General features: G+C 42.3%; 1 long non-coding RNA gene across 1 annotated transcript; it reads right to left on the bottom strand.

Annotated features, from left to right (window-relative positions):
- Positions 1 to 4,071: 4,071 nt before the first annotated feature.
- LOC136351646 (uncharacterized) lies at positions 4,072 to 6,018 on the bottom strand. The gene is made up of 2 exons (XR_010734824.1): positions 5,603 to 6,018; positions 4,072 to 4,395 (listed from the first exon to the last, which is right to left on the bottom strand). It is a non-coding gene; the product is annotated as an uncharacterized lncRNA (long non-coding RNA).
- Positions 6,019 to 16,675: the final 10,657 nt, after the last annotated feature.

Below are 16,675 nucleotides of genomic sequence, written 5' to 3' on the forward strand. Positions count from 1 at the left end.
TGAAAGCAAAAACTCGTCGAAACACAACAAAAGTAAAAGGGTGGCGATGCGCAGAGATTGTATTGAACATGTATTAATTAATTACATGGGGTTCGGGGTCTATTTATACCCGAGAATTACAAACTATGTCCATATCAGACACGACTCTTATCTCTAACAAACTCTAAGATACCATAAGTCTTTACGGCAGACTTTTGCCCAAACATATCTCTAAGGAAATTACATAAAATATCCTAATTAATAGATACAACTGCCTTCTCAGGACTCTATCCATGCACAGCAATCATCATGAAGCTCATCAACCTAAACCGACAACGTTTGCTGTGTCATATCGTCGGATTCAGCTCAATCGGCTAACCTCGTCCAACTCGAACTCTGTCGATCTTAGCCGTAGCCGATTCGGACTACAGCCGATCTTACTATGTTCTCCGATCAATTTCCATCTCGAATTCTACTTTGATTCCATCTCCATCTCTGATACTTAGATTACCAAATTTGGTCGTTAACACATGCCCCCCAAGTCCGGAATATTGGATAATGTTTTGGATTTGCCATACGTCAATTCCGAGAAAACTCCGTTCTCGCCGTTTCCCGACCGTTATTCAAGCGCTTTAAATACTAACCATTACCCCCAAGAAATCTCACACCGTCTTCTTCCGTTTCCACCGCTGAGGCCAACACTGTCCTCTCTCTCTTCGGCGATTTCTCCGACGCACAAGGCGATCCCCAAGCGACTTCATCTCCGGCTAGATCTCCGCCCGCGGCGATGTCATCCTCTGCCGGCCCGTCTACCGCATCGTCGGCCGAGTATGCTGAGGTAAGTTCTCATCGGCTAGATCCCTTTTCTTCGCAACAGATTCATTTTCCAACTCATCTTGTTTTCTCCTTCTCGGTTCCTTTGGATTTGTAGCATCTCTCCAACCTAGTTGCAATTCCCAACCTGTCGCATGAAAATTACTATTTCCTCGGCGCAGTCGGCAACCCTGATCCTACCGAGTTCATTATCAGCAAAACCAATAGGATTCCTTTCAGATTGGCCAACCCAAATCTAGGTCACTAGAAAAATACCTTCAAATCTTGGCCATCTCTCGATAAAACTCCACCCGAGAAAAGTTGGACTACATGGTATAAGCGCGTATCGGCTAGCAAGAAAGTTCACTAGGACGAGATTGGAATCGGCCAAGCGCTTGCCCTTACCATAGCCAATTCAGCTAAAGATGAACCTCTGATGGCCGCCGCCACTTATATTTGGTCCAACACTATCAATGCCTTTTTGTTCAACCAAGGGCCGATGACTCCAACCCTGATCGACATCACCATGATCACTGGATTAGATGTAACCTCATCGGCTAACCCTATGAGTATGAACACCAAGAACCAATTTGATTTCAAGACCAAAAGCATAGGGGGTTAGTCTGGCTATATAGCGGCATATATGGGCAAAGGGCCTGTCACTCCTCGGGAGCATGTAGCTTTCTTGCTAATGTGGCTAGAGAAGTTCCTCTTCTGTGGATCCAGTTGTGGTCCTACAACCAATTGGTAATTTGTAGCCGAAGCCCTAGAATCGAAAAAGCAATTTCCTCTAGGCAAAATCCTTCTCGGCTATCTATACCAAATGTTGAATAATGCATCAGCTAAGATAGCTATCAGATCAGTAGTTGGAGCAGGTGGACCATGGTGGCTATTGCAGACTTCGTTAAATCTGATGGTCATGAAAGTTGTCAATCGGCCATCTTTGACAGAAGCCGAATTCCCAAGACTGGAGCCGATTGTAGAAGATGATGGAGAAGAGCGCACTCATCGCAGATGCATGTCATATGGAGAATATGCATCCACACCAACCGATGCCGGAGCAAAATTATCGGCTGAACTGCTCAAGGACTGGTTCTGCAGTTTCTATGATGGCTTTCAAAAAGATGTTCGAGTTTGGTTTCCTTATGAAGATTCAGCAAACCTTGAGCTCCCATCGGACTTTAGATTTGAAGATATCAATCATGAAAGATACCAAAAGTCCAGGGAAGTTTTCTCAGCTGCAATCAGCCCATGCATGCTTTCTGTCGGCATCCATCAGGGGAAAAACATCCAAGTCTCTTATGAGTTCTATCATCCAATGAGCTTAGCTAGACAACTTGGAATGGGCCAACTCCTAATCAGCTTATTCTTTGCCGATAAGATCCTGTGCCGAGGGGAAATCTCATCAGCCTTGATGATGGATCGGCTGCTCAATCTCCAAGGACCTCCTCTGGGCAGCATTGAAAATATAGGGCTGGCAAAGTTCAGGAGCAAAAACTTTGACAGATGGTAGGGTGAATGGAAACTGCATCTATTCCATCAATCGGCTTCTATGTACATGACAGATCTCTTTCCAGATGTTATCCCTTAGGTATGCCTTCATTTAATTAACTCCGTTTAAATAATTGCTTAGCCGATTCATAACGTAATTAATTTTCTTTCCTGACTTGCAGATAAGGGAGTTCTTCCTTCCTCACCAGAGCAATAGTGGCAGGGACATAGAGTATGCTCTAGGCCTTATTCCAAATGGAGGTGGTCCATCTCCTCCTGTCATCGGCTATAATGCCCCCGAGACTTCAACTCTTCTTCAAGGGCTCATCAGAGAACCAGCCGATGCTAGTAAAAAGAGAAGAACCAGATTATCGGCTGTGGATACATCGGCTCCTGCTCCAAAGAAGGCCAAATTAAAGAAGCCTAAACCAACCGATGATCTGCCTGCCCTAGATCCATCCATTTAACAAGCTCTGGATGAAGAAGAAATCGGCGAGGATGTTGATCAAGCCACAGATGAAATAAGCAATACTGAAATAACTCCATCGACTTCACCTAAGCTAACTCCTCCGACCCCCTCTGCTCCAGCTTACTTCTCTAGGTTAAATATCTTTCCTTGATTCTCTTTTTATAACTATTCGTCCTCACCCGATTTCTCACTAATCTTTTCCTTGCAAAAAAAGAGAATTGCTGTGAAGAAGAAATCGGCATCAACAACTCTAAAACCGGCTCCACCAATAAGATATCTTTAATGCTTTCACTAGTTGATCTCAGCCGATTTTGTCTAACACTTGTCTCTTTTACAGCCTCCTCCTCCTCCTTCTTCTCCTGTACAACAATCATCGAGTGACCAAACTCCATCGGCCGTAGAGAGCCATCATATTGAAGAAGAAGAACAACCAACTGCTTCTGCTATCCCAGTAAGTTTCCTTTTGACACAAGAATTTAGATCGGCCATGTCTATTTAGCTCTAACTCCCTTTAAATAATTATTGCAGGTCTTAGCCAATCTTTTCTCTTTTGACATAAGGGACTATCTTGACGAGACAGAAGAGGATACCACAAGCAAAGCTTTAGCCCCCTTATCCGATGATGTGAAGAAAATTCTTGAAGATATCTCTCATCGGCTAGAGGCAACATCGTTAGACAGCTTAGTGGTTGATTGTGGCTCAATTAGAACTCGGCTACATGAGGTTCAAGCTCTGATCCCAGATGAGCTAGCCGATGTCCTTACTCCAGCCGTCTATCTTGAGCAGCATCAATTCAAGCTGGAGAAAGCCAAGCAAAGATTAGCTGAACGTCAGGGGCGCAAGGATATCGAGGCCACAATCCAGGCAAATCGACAGCTTGTTCATAAAGAGAAGGCCAAACATGATCAGCTATTTGAGGGCCCGATTAAATCTAATATTGATCGGCTCGAAGCTCGTAAGATTGAGCTCTTGGCACAACTTGAAGAATGCAACGCCGAGCTGGATATGGAACATAAAAAGCTAGCCGATCTCCCAAAATCTATCGAAGAACATAAGGCAAGACTAAAATCGGCTATCAAGAATGTTGCTGATCTTACCAAGTCTTTAAAAGTCATCCCCAGAACCAACGCTCAAGATCCAAAAGCCATTGAAGAAGTAGAACAAATCAGGCAAAGGGCTATTTCAGCTATCCAGCAATATTTGTCTCAGTGATATCTTGTGTAATATGTCCTAGAAATGTTTTGTAATCGGCTAAGAAACTTTGGCTCTTTATCGAACTTATCTTAATAACTTTTATGTCGATTCAATAGAACTCCATATTGTGCTCAAAAATCTGCAGTTTTCATATATATGCTGTCGGGTCCCAAAACTATTAACTTGGATCCGATTGAGATTAATATATCAATCCCTGGATCAGTAAATATTGATACATGTAATACAGCTGGTTCTTCATTGCATACGATAAAGTTTACAATACTAGGGGTTTTACAAGGGTAGGTACTCACCTAATTAAACATAGATGCTAATATTACACAGCGGAAGTTCTAGTACATTCTAACTAGGAAGGTATAACCTCTAAGGATTTTCTAAGTTATCAGGGTCATCATAGTAATAGTCATAGGGGTCCTCCTCTTCACCCAAATCTGAAAAAGGGTTAATAAGAGCAAGGGTGAGTATTCGCAATACTCAGCAAGTTACCATAAAAATATGTTATGCGTTGGCAAGGAGTGAAGTTCTTTGCAGAAAGCAATAATAGACAATCTGGAAATATTAAAGCAAGAGTTTGTAAAATATATACTTTAGGTTTCTAACCAGGGTACCATATGAGTCCCGGTACTCAATTCCGTGAGTACGGCTATTCGAATAGTTTCAAAGATATTCTACTGCAGCAGATGTAAGCTTTACCCGCAGTCCATGACTTGCTGATAATCATCAGCTTTAGTTATGGCCCAGTATTAGGTTATTAACAATTGTGGCACCTATTCCATGAACTTATATCCTCATATGCTCTGAACGTAATGTTAACAGCAGCAAGAGGAGTTCTGGCGTTCCCGAGGTATTTAAGAGGAACTGGTCGTATGACACCACGTCATCTCGGTCAGGGTTTAGAAATATACCATATAATTTATAGTCGAGTATCACAAACCATTCACCTGTACATGGTAATGGTTAAATTTGCCTTTCGCGGCTATAGTTGCCTCCTGCGCGAGGACTTAAAAATAAGAACCACTATACAGAGGTACCACATTGCTAATTAACATAATAACTAGGTCTGTCCCCATTCTACAAACTGCGTTGTACCCGTTCGTTCGACATAAGTACCTGGTGATAACTATATCGATCGAGACAGTACTAGCCACCCGAAAATTATCCAATTCTTACGTACTGTCCCAATCTAAGTATAAAATATTTTAACCAGATTGTAAGCAAGATAAGCAATACTAAATTATCTAGGTTTCTATGGTTGAATTATGCATATAAAATAGAGTATTGAATAGAAGGCTATAAATAAATAATTTGTAAAATATAGGCTTAAAAGATCAAAAGGTAGATAGTAACTTGCCTTGCTCGATATCCTGAGATTGATTGAGATTATCTAATAGGTTAGGAGACTCCTCAAGATTTAGGGTTAAACATGTAAAATTCAAATTCAAAAGAGATTCGAATAAAATCCAAAAATAAGCAAAATAAAATAAAATAATAAAATAGCAAAAGTAGCCTCAAAAGATAGAGAAAGATTTTGGTCCAAGTTTCATTGGAATTGGGTTTATATTTTAAAAGATATGGGCTTCTAAAGATTGAATTTGAATTAAATTGAGAAATTAGAAAGGTTACTGTAGAGGGGCCCACCCGTCAATCTTCCTTTCTTTTTCTTATTTTCTTCTTCTTCTTCCTTCGTTTCTTCTCTTCTGTTTCTTCCAGGGAGCTGAGTGGAGCGAGAGAAGGGCGCCGGTGTTCTAGTTGACGGGGGACGGCAACGTCGGCGGTGAAACATGTTCCTGAGCGACGCGCATCCAGGGAGGGTGGTGATCAGGAGAGGGAGTGAGGGAGGAGGCCGGAACGGCGATGGCTAGGGCTTAGCTCCGGCCGGTATGGGAGGTGGCGGTGGTGGCTAGTCTCAGAGGGGGAAAGGCAGGGGAAGGTTAGGAAATGGATTTGCCTCGTCGAGGCGAAGGTATTGGCGAGAGGGCTTGGCCGGTAATGCTCCGATAAGGGAGATCGACCGACGGCCGGCATTGGAGGAGAGAGAGAGCTCGGTTTGATTTGGGGAAAAGAGGAGGGATGGCCGGCTACTTATAGGCGGCGGACGTCGGTTTGCGAAGGTCGGTTCGCCGGAGGAGGACGAGGAAGGCACGACGATGACCTTAGTGAAGGAAAAGGGGACGGTGCCGGCTTCCGCTCGTGATTGGCTGGTGATGGCGGCTGCGTACACGCGGCGACGCCAGGGATGTTGGGCGGCAGAGGAGGAGAAGCACGGCACAATGATGACGTCGGCGCGACTCGGTGGCGTGAGGAAGAGGGACACAGCGACGGCTGCTTAGGGGAGAAGAAAACGGCGCCGGCGGCGGCGCGCGTGTTGGACACGGCGACGCGCGCCCAGAGAGGGGGCGGCTGCTTCTGCCAGTGGGACCGGCTGGGCCAATTGAGCCGAAGGGAGAGAAAAGGATTCGGCCCAAAAGAACTATTTTGGAATTTTGAATATTTTGCCTAAGGAGAAAGAATTTATCTAGATATCTTTAGAAGAGTTTTGCAAAGATTATGCACTATAACAATGTCTCACTAATAGAAGGGTAATCTAGAGAAAGTTTCTAAATTTTGGAATTTGAAGGAAATTTGCTAAATTCACTAAGGTTTAGGATAGGGCAATAATCTAGGGTTTATTGGTAAACTAGCTTAAGGGGCTTCTAGGGGTAATACTTGAACCAAAATCAAGAATAAAAAGAGAACTTTTAAAGAGAATTTTGATTTTGCTAGTCTAAGATTAAAACCAGTCAAAAGCCAGCATGATGCAGTCAAATTTTAGTTTAAAATTTGAGAATGTTACAAACCTACCCCCCTTAAAGAAATCTCGTCCCGAGATTTGCTTAGGAGTCTTCAAATAGATAAGAGGAATTCCAATTGTAAATAATATTCCCATTCCCAAGTTGCTTCATCCTCTGTACGATGATTCCATTGAACTTTAAACATTCTTATTGCCTTAGTACGAGTTGTTCTCTGTGCTTCTTCCAAAATTCTGATAGGGTATTCTGGATAGGTTAAGTCTTTATTCAGTTCGACAGTACTTAGTGATATTTCTTTCTCTGGGATACATAAACATTTCTTTAATTGTGAAACATGGAATGTAGGATGTACATCAGATAGATAATCTGGTAAAACCAATTAGTGCTCATCCATAAACTTCTCCATCGAGTCCTTGCAACATGTAAGCTCCCTTAGACACAACTCTATAGATTTGGAACAGTCCTTCCCAATTCGGCAACCACTTCCCGAATTTGCTATCCCGAGTCCCAATCGGCAAAATCAACTTCCATACAAGTTCACCTTCCGAAAAAGCCTTGGGCACCACTCTCTTGTTGTAATGCCGAGCAACTCGTTCCTTATCCTTGGTAACCTTTGCAAGGGCCCTCAATCTGGACTGAACCAACTCTTCCCTTTCATCTGCCATGAGGTTATAATACTCATCGGCTGTTAAATCATTTTGCAACTACGTTCTCCTTGAGCCGATTCTAATCTCCCATGGTAAAACAGCCTCATGTCCATAAACAAGCTTATAAGGAGGGACTTGGATCGATCCATGACAAGCCATCCGATAAGACCACAATGCTTCGGCCAAACGAGTATGCCACTGCCGAGGATAATCAGAAATCTTTCTTTTAATTAATTTGATCAAGCTCTTGTTAGATGCCTCGGCCTGCCCATTAGCTTGTGCATAATATGGTGAAGAATTCAACAATTTGATACCCATGCTATAGGCAAACTAAACAAATTCATCGGACACAAAAATTGAACCTTGATCAGTTGTAATGGTTTGAGGAATACCAAATCGATAGATTATATGTTCTTGAACAAATTGTATAGCATCCCCAGAATCAACCTTCTTCGAAGGAATCGCTTCTACCCACTTGCTAAAATAATCAGTCGCCACCAATATAAACTTATGCCCTTTACTCAATGGTGGATTAATCATGCCGATTATATCAATTCCCCAACCTCTAAATGGCCATGGCTTAATGATGGGATTCATAGCCGACGCCGATGCCCTCTGGATCGCCCCAAATTTCTTACAATCTTGACATCCCTTGTAATTTTTGAAACAATCCTTCAGCATCGTCGGCCAAAAATACTCTGCACGTCAAAGCAACCACTTCATCTTATGAGCCGATTGATGAGTACCACAAATTCCTTCATGAACTTCTCCGATGGCAACCTTAGCCTGATCAGCACTCACACACTTAAGTAACACCCCATCAATCGTCCGATAATAGAGCTCATCATCCAATAAAGTATACTTCAACGCTTTATATCTTAATCTCCGAGAAGCCGACTGAGATGGATTCTGTAAATATTGATGCACATCATATCTCCAATCATCGGCTGTTATTGCAGCAACTTCAACCTTAACATCTTTGATCATCGGCTTATACCCTGATGCCCCTTGGGCCAAATCATTAGCTTCAATATTCTGCTCTCGAGATACATGCCTCAAGGTAACCAGCCAAAATTCCATCATTAGTTCTTGGCACTTCTCATTATAAACCATTAATGTATCATTTTTGCACTCATATTCTCCTGCCAATTGACTGATTACTAGCAAAGAATCCCCCATAATTTCGATAGCATCGGCTTCAACTTCCTTGAGTAACTGCAACCCTTTAAGAACTGCCTCATATTCAGCTTGATTATTGGTCGCATAAGGTTTAATAGTGTAAGCAAACTCAAAACATGCCCCACGAGGGGAAATTATAACTAAGCCGATACCACAACCATGAGTATATACTGATCCATCAAAGAAAAAAGTCCATGGCACGATCTCAATTGAGCCGATTAAATCATCACGATGATCAACAATGAAATCGGCTATAGCTTGCCCTTTGATCGCCTTCGGTGACTCATACCGAAGATCGAACTCAGTTAAGGAAAATATCCACTTTCCAACCCTTCCTTTCAAAATTGGAGCCGATAACATGTATTTAACAACATCGGCTTTGCATATGACAGTGCATTCGTTGGACAATAGATAATGCCTTAACCTTGTACATGAAAAATATAAGCACAAGCACAACTTCTCCACAGGGGAATATCTAGTCTCTGCATCCAAGAGCCGACGACTCAAGTAGAATACAACTCTATCTTTCCCTTCGAGCTCCTGAATCATGACCGAGCCGATTGACTTCTCACCGGCCGACAGATATAACCTAAAAGGTATCCCCTTCTGTGGAGGAATCAAAACTAGAGGAGAGCTAAGATATTCCTTAATACTGTCCAACGCTTTCTGTTGCTCTGCCCCCCAAGTAAACTGTTGATCGGCTTTCAACCTCAATAATGGTGTAAAAGGCTCTAACATTCCAGACAAATTAAAAATAAACCTTCTCACAAAATTTATCTTGCCGATCATCTCCTGCAACTCTGTCTTGTTCTTTGGAGACTGAATCTTCTTGATTGCATTAACACTCCTTTGAGTTATCTCAATTCCCCTCTCATGAACAAGAAATCCCAAAAACTGGCCAGCCGATACGCCGAAAGCACACTTTGTTGGGTTCATTTTCAAGCCATATTTCCTGGTTCTCTCAAAAACCTTCCTCAGATCAGCTATATGGTCCTCTATCTTTTTAGACTTAACAACCACATCATCAATGTAGACCCCAACCAACCAGCAGATCAGATCATGATATATATAATTCATGGCTCTTTGATATGTAGCCCCAGCATTTTTCAAACCAAAAGACATTACAACCCAGTCAAATAAGCCAATTGTACCAGGACACATAAAAGCTATCTTATGAATATCTTCTTCGGCCATAAAGATCTGATTGTACCCTGCATTACCATCCATAAAACTCAAAATCTTGTGTCCTGAGGCAGCATCAACCAGTTGATCGGCTACTGGCTTTGGATATTCATCCTTTGGGGTAGCTTTGTTCAAATCTCTGAAATCAATGCATACCCTCACCTTGCTGTTTTTCTTGATAACAGGAACTATACTAGAAACCCACTCGGTATATCGGCAAGGACGAATAAAACCAGCATCATATAAACGTTTAATCTCAGCTTTGACAGGTTCGAGCATATCGGCTTTGCATCTTCTCGGAGGTTGTTGGTGTGGCCTGACCCCTGGTTTGATAGGTAGCCGATGTTCAACAATCGATCGGCTGAGTCCGGGCATCTCATAATACTCCCAAGCGAAGCAATCTCTGAATTCCTTTAATAGCTCTATCAACTTGGTTCTGAATTCCGAAGATAAATTCTTACTAATAAATGTCGGCCTTGGTCGATCAACTGGACCTATATCAATCTCTTCCAAATCATCGGCCGACATGAAACCCTGTCCTTGTTTGTCATCGAGATTTTCTACTGTGTCCTTGGTGTAGACATTTGAACCCTCCACGACGCCCTCAAAATAATAGGTTGGGTTCTCCATCTACAATTGGTTGTATATCAAAATCGGACACTTTTAGAAAATCTCCATCCCAAACTTTTCCAGATAAACAATCAAGACCATCCATCTCCCAAAGAGCTAAATCTGCACTGGCAACATTGACTGACCTGTCGGCTGGCACAATTTCAATCTTGTCGCCTTGCCACTGAATCAAGCATTGATGCATGGTTGAAGGAATACAACAATTGGCATGAATCCAATCCATTCCAAGCAACAAGCTGTAGGAACCCTTCCCATCGATGACAAAGAACGTTGTAGGTATAGTTTTACTGCCGACGGTTAGTTCCACATTCAAAACTCCTTTGGTTTCTGATGGATTGCCACCAAAATCCTTGAGCACCATGTTTGTCTTGATGAGATCTTCAGTGTTTCTGCCCAACTTCCTGAATGTAGCATAAGGCATAGAATTCACTGCAGCCCCACCATCGACCATCATCTTGGACATCGGCTTCCCATTGACCTAGCCATTTATATACAATGGTTTAAGATGCCGATTCTCTGTTCCTTCCGGCTTTTCGAAGACTGCTTGCTCTGGTGACAAAATCAATTTAGCCGGTTCTTCTTCAACTTCGTCAACATGGGCTTGCTTGACCCCAAATTCAGTAGGCAACGTGAAAACCATGTTAACCGATGTAGTTACAAAACTTTTCCCTTTAGCCAATCTCTTTGCTTCATCGGCTACAGGAGCTTGATTCTTAACGCGCCACTCCTGCTTCGGCTTTGTTTTTTCAGTCGATGATTGATTTCTTGCTCAACCTCCTAAAATCATTCTCTGTTCCTCAACCTCTGAACACTTCTCTTTTGATTCTTTGTAAAGATACCAGAAGGACACCATTGATTCTGCATGTCTTCATTGTCCTCTTGGTTATAATCTTGGTTCACCGGGCCCAACCTTTGATGAACAGGAACTCTTGTTTGCTTTAGCCGATTGCTTCTATTACACGATCGGCTTGAACTTTCTACAACATTACCGCACCCAGGACAGTCCTCGATAGATGGCAGCCTCTTGCCCAATTCTTCAGCCGATGGGATTGTATGACCAGCAGGAAGTTGAATCTGTTTCTCTCGGAGTAACAAATCAAAAATCTTATCAGCCTTGGTAATATCAAAGTCATACCTCTCCACTTTTCCAGAATTCTTTACCCATTGGCATGGTATAACCTTTTTGCTTCTCACCCATTCTATCTCAGAGTCATCATCATCATCATCATCCGATCCATATATGTAAGGACAGACATGATTAACCTTTTTAAAGTTCTTCCTGACTTCTGCAAACCTCTGTTCATGCAAGGTTACCTTCTGTCCAAGATGTGACAGGCTATCAAAGTCTTGAGACGAGAATTTCTCCTTGATCGGAGCAATCATACCCTGAAAAGCCAAATCGGCTAACTGGGCATCAATTAAACTCAAGCTGTAGCACTTGCTCCTCATCTCTCTAAATCTCTGAATATACTCATGCACAGGCTCATCATATCTCTGCTTGATCGCTGTTAAATCGGACAATTTCAACTCATGAATCTCACTGTAGAAATAGCTATGAAAATGCTTCTCCAAATCGGCCCAACTGTTGATTGATCCACATGGCAAAGAAGAAAGCCAAGTGAAAGCCGATCCAGACAATGACAACCGGAACAACCTAACCCTCAAAGCATCCATGATAAAAATCGGCTAACGTGTTCATAAGTTGACATACTATCCTGCCCTGAGAATTTTGAAAAGTCTGGAACCTTGAACCGGTTAGGTAGAGGGACTTTCTCAAACCATTTAGGGGAAGGTTGCCGATATAAGTTTCCAGCGTCTTTCGGCTTAAGCCCAAACTGCTCCTTCATCACATCCGCAATCATATCGGCCCATGGTCGTTGCTGAGGTACTCCTTGAGGTTGTTGTGGAATGAGTTCGAATTGATTGTATTGAGGAGCAAACTGGGGTTGAGCCGATCCTCCCTGCTGATATTAAATTTGCGGTGAAGGAGGCTGATACTGATAATTCAAATTGCCCCCCTGGTAATTTTGAAACTTCGGCTGAATATTGCGCACCAAATGCTCGGGATCAACTTGAGGTATCATCGTTTGATCTGGCTGTACATGATGAACCAAGTGCTCTGGCACAACTTGATTAGCAGCATGCTGCCTTGGCTGATTGTCAGGTGTTACAAACCCAGTCGATGCATTCATCAAACCTTGCTACAGAATCGGCTGAACAACCTACTGCCTTAACAGCGTTTGCTGAATCGGTTGCAAAACCTGCTGCCTACGTGGCGTCTACTGAATTGGCTACACAACCTGTTGGATTCGTGGCGTTTGTTGAATCGACTGCAGAACTTGCTGCCTTGGTGGTATTTGCTGAATCGACTTCTGCTGGGTTGGATCAACGGTAGGTTGAGGAGGTAAGAACATAGCTGCAACCTGATCTTGCTTTAGCCGATTCACATTCTGTCCACTATGCTGTGATTGCTCTCTCACCAACAATCAAGGATTCACTAATTGACCTGGCGCTGATGATGGTGCAGCAGGTGCAGGAGCCGATACTGGTGCCGCCGGCTGAGCCGATGGTGCATTAAGAGGAATTGATTGAACAACTGGCTGATTATCAGTGACTAATGGCCGATAATTCGGGAATACCCCTCCTAGTAGATAAACTTGTCCTGTAGCCTGATATTCAGCCATTGAACCATCAACCATTGTCTTCACCATGTTTGACAAAGTGTTGACTAATATTCTAGATTGATTGATCAAAGCATAGTGCACGGCATAGTCAACCTGATCCTGGAAGTTGTTAAACTGTAATTGTGCTGCATTGCCGTCATGATTAAGACCTCCACCTTGAACTCCCTGAACACCATCACCTTGAATTTCTTGAGAGCCATCACCTTGATCTCCTTGAAAGTCATCTGCAGCACCTTTAATACTCGGTTGAGCCGCGTCATCTGGAGCTTGTTTCACTTCTCCAACCTTAGAAGAACCTGTCCCAGGAACATCGGCAATTACTTTTACTTTGTACTTCTGAACAAGTGTTCCCTTGCGAGTCTTCGTGAATGAGCTCAAGAACTGATTCCGTGCTTGCTGCATCATTACCTCAAGATCCTTTTGCTGTTCAGGTGTCAATTTGTCCATAGTGACGAGCACAATGTTGGCTTCATCAACCTCAGATAGACCCAGCTTGTGGACCTTAGCTTTAACAGAACCAAGTTCACCAGCCGAGGATGGCGATGCTGGCGGTTTCTCGGCCATGGGAAAAACTGCTGTTGTGATTTTGACTTCTGATCGGTCCCACTGGGTGTGCCAAAAGCGTGTTGACGTAAAACACGAGGCCTAGGAGATCTGTTTAACTCCAGTGCAGGTCCAAAACTCGCCTTCGGGTATGCTAGTGTGCCAGTTCATTTGATCCTGCAATCAACAAGAAACAAAGACAAAGAAACCGCGGTTAAACCTATAAACGATAGCCGATCGGCTGAGCGCTGATGACATATCTTTTATCTTTGAGCCGATGTCATATATGTATCGATCGGCAGTCATGAATAAATAAGAAGGAACTAAATCTACTCGAACGACTGTAGATATTAACAATATATACTCCTTATATCGATATATACTTAAATCAAGTGATTGGGATAGATCGATCGCCATGCCGAGACAGTATAAATCACTTAGATCGAAATATATATTAATAATGGGACTATATATGTTCATAGCATAGCCGATCAGATAGATCTAGCATGTATCGGCTAATACTCCGATACCACTCTATATTAAGATATTAAACCAAGTAGAATATATCAAACAAAGGCCTAATATACTCAAATGCAACGAGATCTTAACATAAAGGGCAGATTTAACATATCAACGAAGCATATAGAGTAAATATAGTTAAATCAGGAAAGATCGGCTGAAACCCCGATACTACCCTAATCGGTAACCAAGAAGCAGGCTAGAGATTGAAATTCTAATCACGACTTATAAGATCAAACTCAACTGATGCAGCTATAAGTATGGAAAGAAGGACAATATCAAGACAACCAAGCCATTGGAAGTTTCATAGAGTTGTGGATACCTTATATAATCTAAGTCAACATCGATATCTAACCTAATCAGCTGCCCTCTACCGATAGATGTTAGCCGATTGTAGATTAGATAGCGATATTGCCAGAGATTATGTAAGACATATAATAACTCAACAAATTACATAAACAAGATTAGAGTATCATAAAGATGGAAGCACTAATCCCGAGAACGCAAGCCGCCATAACAAGTTTTACCTCTTGTTGAAGATCAAAACCGATGCAGCTCAACCCGAAAGCAAGAACTTGTCGAAACAAAACGAAAGTAAAAGGGTGGCGATGCACGGTCACGCACAGAAATTCACTAGTAATTTCCGAACTAATTTGTGTATTAAAATCCTCGTTTAGGAATCAACCGACTAATTTGTGTGTTAAAAAACTCGTTTAGGAATCAACCGAGGTACACAAACTGACAATTTAATATACAGATTCATCAAAAATACAACATTACATACTTACAAAAGAAAGGAGAAAACAGCAGCGGAATTACGGTCTAGCGAAGCTCCGGCTCCACTCCCACGGGCAGCTCAACTGGGGTATAAGCCAAACGTCTTCTCCTTCGCAACTTTTCTTCAACTGAGGTTTGATTGATTATTGCAAGGTGAGCATATGACATAGTCAGCAAGCCACACAGCAAATATGCAAGTGCACAAGGATACCAAAGAATGGCGTAATATAGGGCTCATTTGCGAATGCAGCATTTAGCAAACATATGAGAATTGTAAAACAGCAGAGTAATTAATCATCAATATTAATCAACACTGAACAACACACCCATGCTGCACAGGCCCAACCATCCTGAACAACCATACCCGGCTGTACAGATCTATCTCCGAACCAGGAATGTACCATTCCAAACCAGGAGCAAATCAAATTATTACCAGTTATCGCATCATTTATTATGGTGAAAAGTGTGAGACTAATCACGAAAGACATTGTTATACCCGCTCATAACCGCAGGCACGGCTATTCGAATAGTTTTACTCTGGCTAGAAGTGTACCACTATACCCACAAGACATGATTCCACACATGTTACCATGCCTTGAAGTACCACCACGGCACTACAAAGGGGGAAATCGTGACAGTACCCTTCGCACAACACAACTCAAAGCAGTGCACCGTACCTGGATCATAATCACCTCCTTATAGACAAGGCATGGACTCCCCAGCGACCCCCGTGGGCTTATCTCCGCCACTTCTCAGTCTGGTGCCCCGCAATAAATCATGCTATATAAAAGGTAAAGTCGTTGCCCATGCTGGCTTGTGGTTGGCACGGTTAATGTTTCACAACTGAAACTCGTGAACCGTCTTTAATTGTCATGAGCACGACCATCAAAACCATGTGCTCACAATCCACCATTATCAAGTTTTAGTTGGCACATTAATTAATTAACCAATCACGATTAGCCATCATGAGCTACAATTAAATATCCATCATTAAGTGATAGTGAAACATTAGTTATCCCAATCATGTGCTAATGTTTCTAAGCATGGCTAAGCAATTATATTTAATATCTAGCTGAACCAATATATAAGTCCAACTAGTCAAATTGTCACCCATGGTATCAAAGAATTAAGTAAGCAATGCAAAGTGGTCATAACAAAGGAATAGGTTCACACCACCCGGTGACATTCCAAAAATAAATGCATGGTTGAAATAAATAGAGAATTTAAATATAGGATCAACATGCTCAAAGGAATTGTGTTTGGGATCCGTGTGACTTGCCTTGCAATATTCGGTCTTCAATTAATCTTCTTGGATACTTCCAACGCACTCACGAACCTTCAAAACGACGGAAACGACAAGCTAACCTGCAGAACGAGGAAAACACTAAGAAACTCCAAATAAACAGTACATATAAAGTAAACAAACATGTAGATCATGATTTTAGATGAATTAGAGTCAAACTAGTCCCGGTTCGGATGACTTATCTCTATCGGGTGTATTCTAAAAGCCCGTCACGGATGACTAATCTCTAATGGGTAGGACTCTATAGCCCGTCACGGATGAGTTATCTCTTTCGGGCATTAGCTAAATGTCCGTCAAGGATGAGTTTAGAACAAAAAAAATAAAATTTGGCTTTTTGGCTAGCCTCAGGCCTTTGCTAGCCATGCCCGCTGCAAAAATGACAGAAGCATATATATACATAGTCCCATTCCCAGCAACCCCATTCCCAGCATCAATTCACAAATTCCATCACAGCCATT

Source organism: Oryza sativa, chromosome 9, assembly GCF_034140825.1.
Source record: "Oryza sativa Japonica Group chromosome 9, ASM3414082v1".
Lineage (NCBI taxonomy): Eukaryota > Viridiplantae > Streptophyta > Magnoliopsida > Poales > Poaceae > Oryza > Oryza sativa.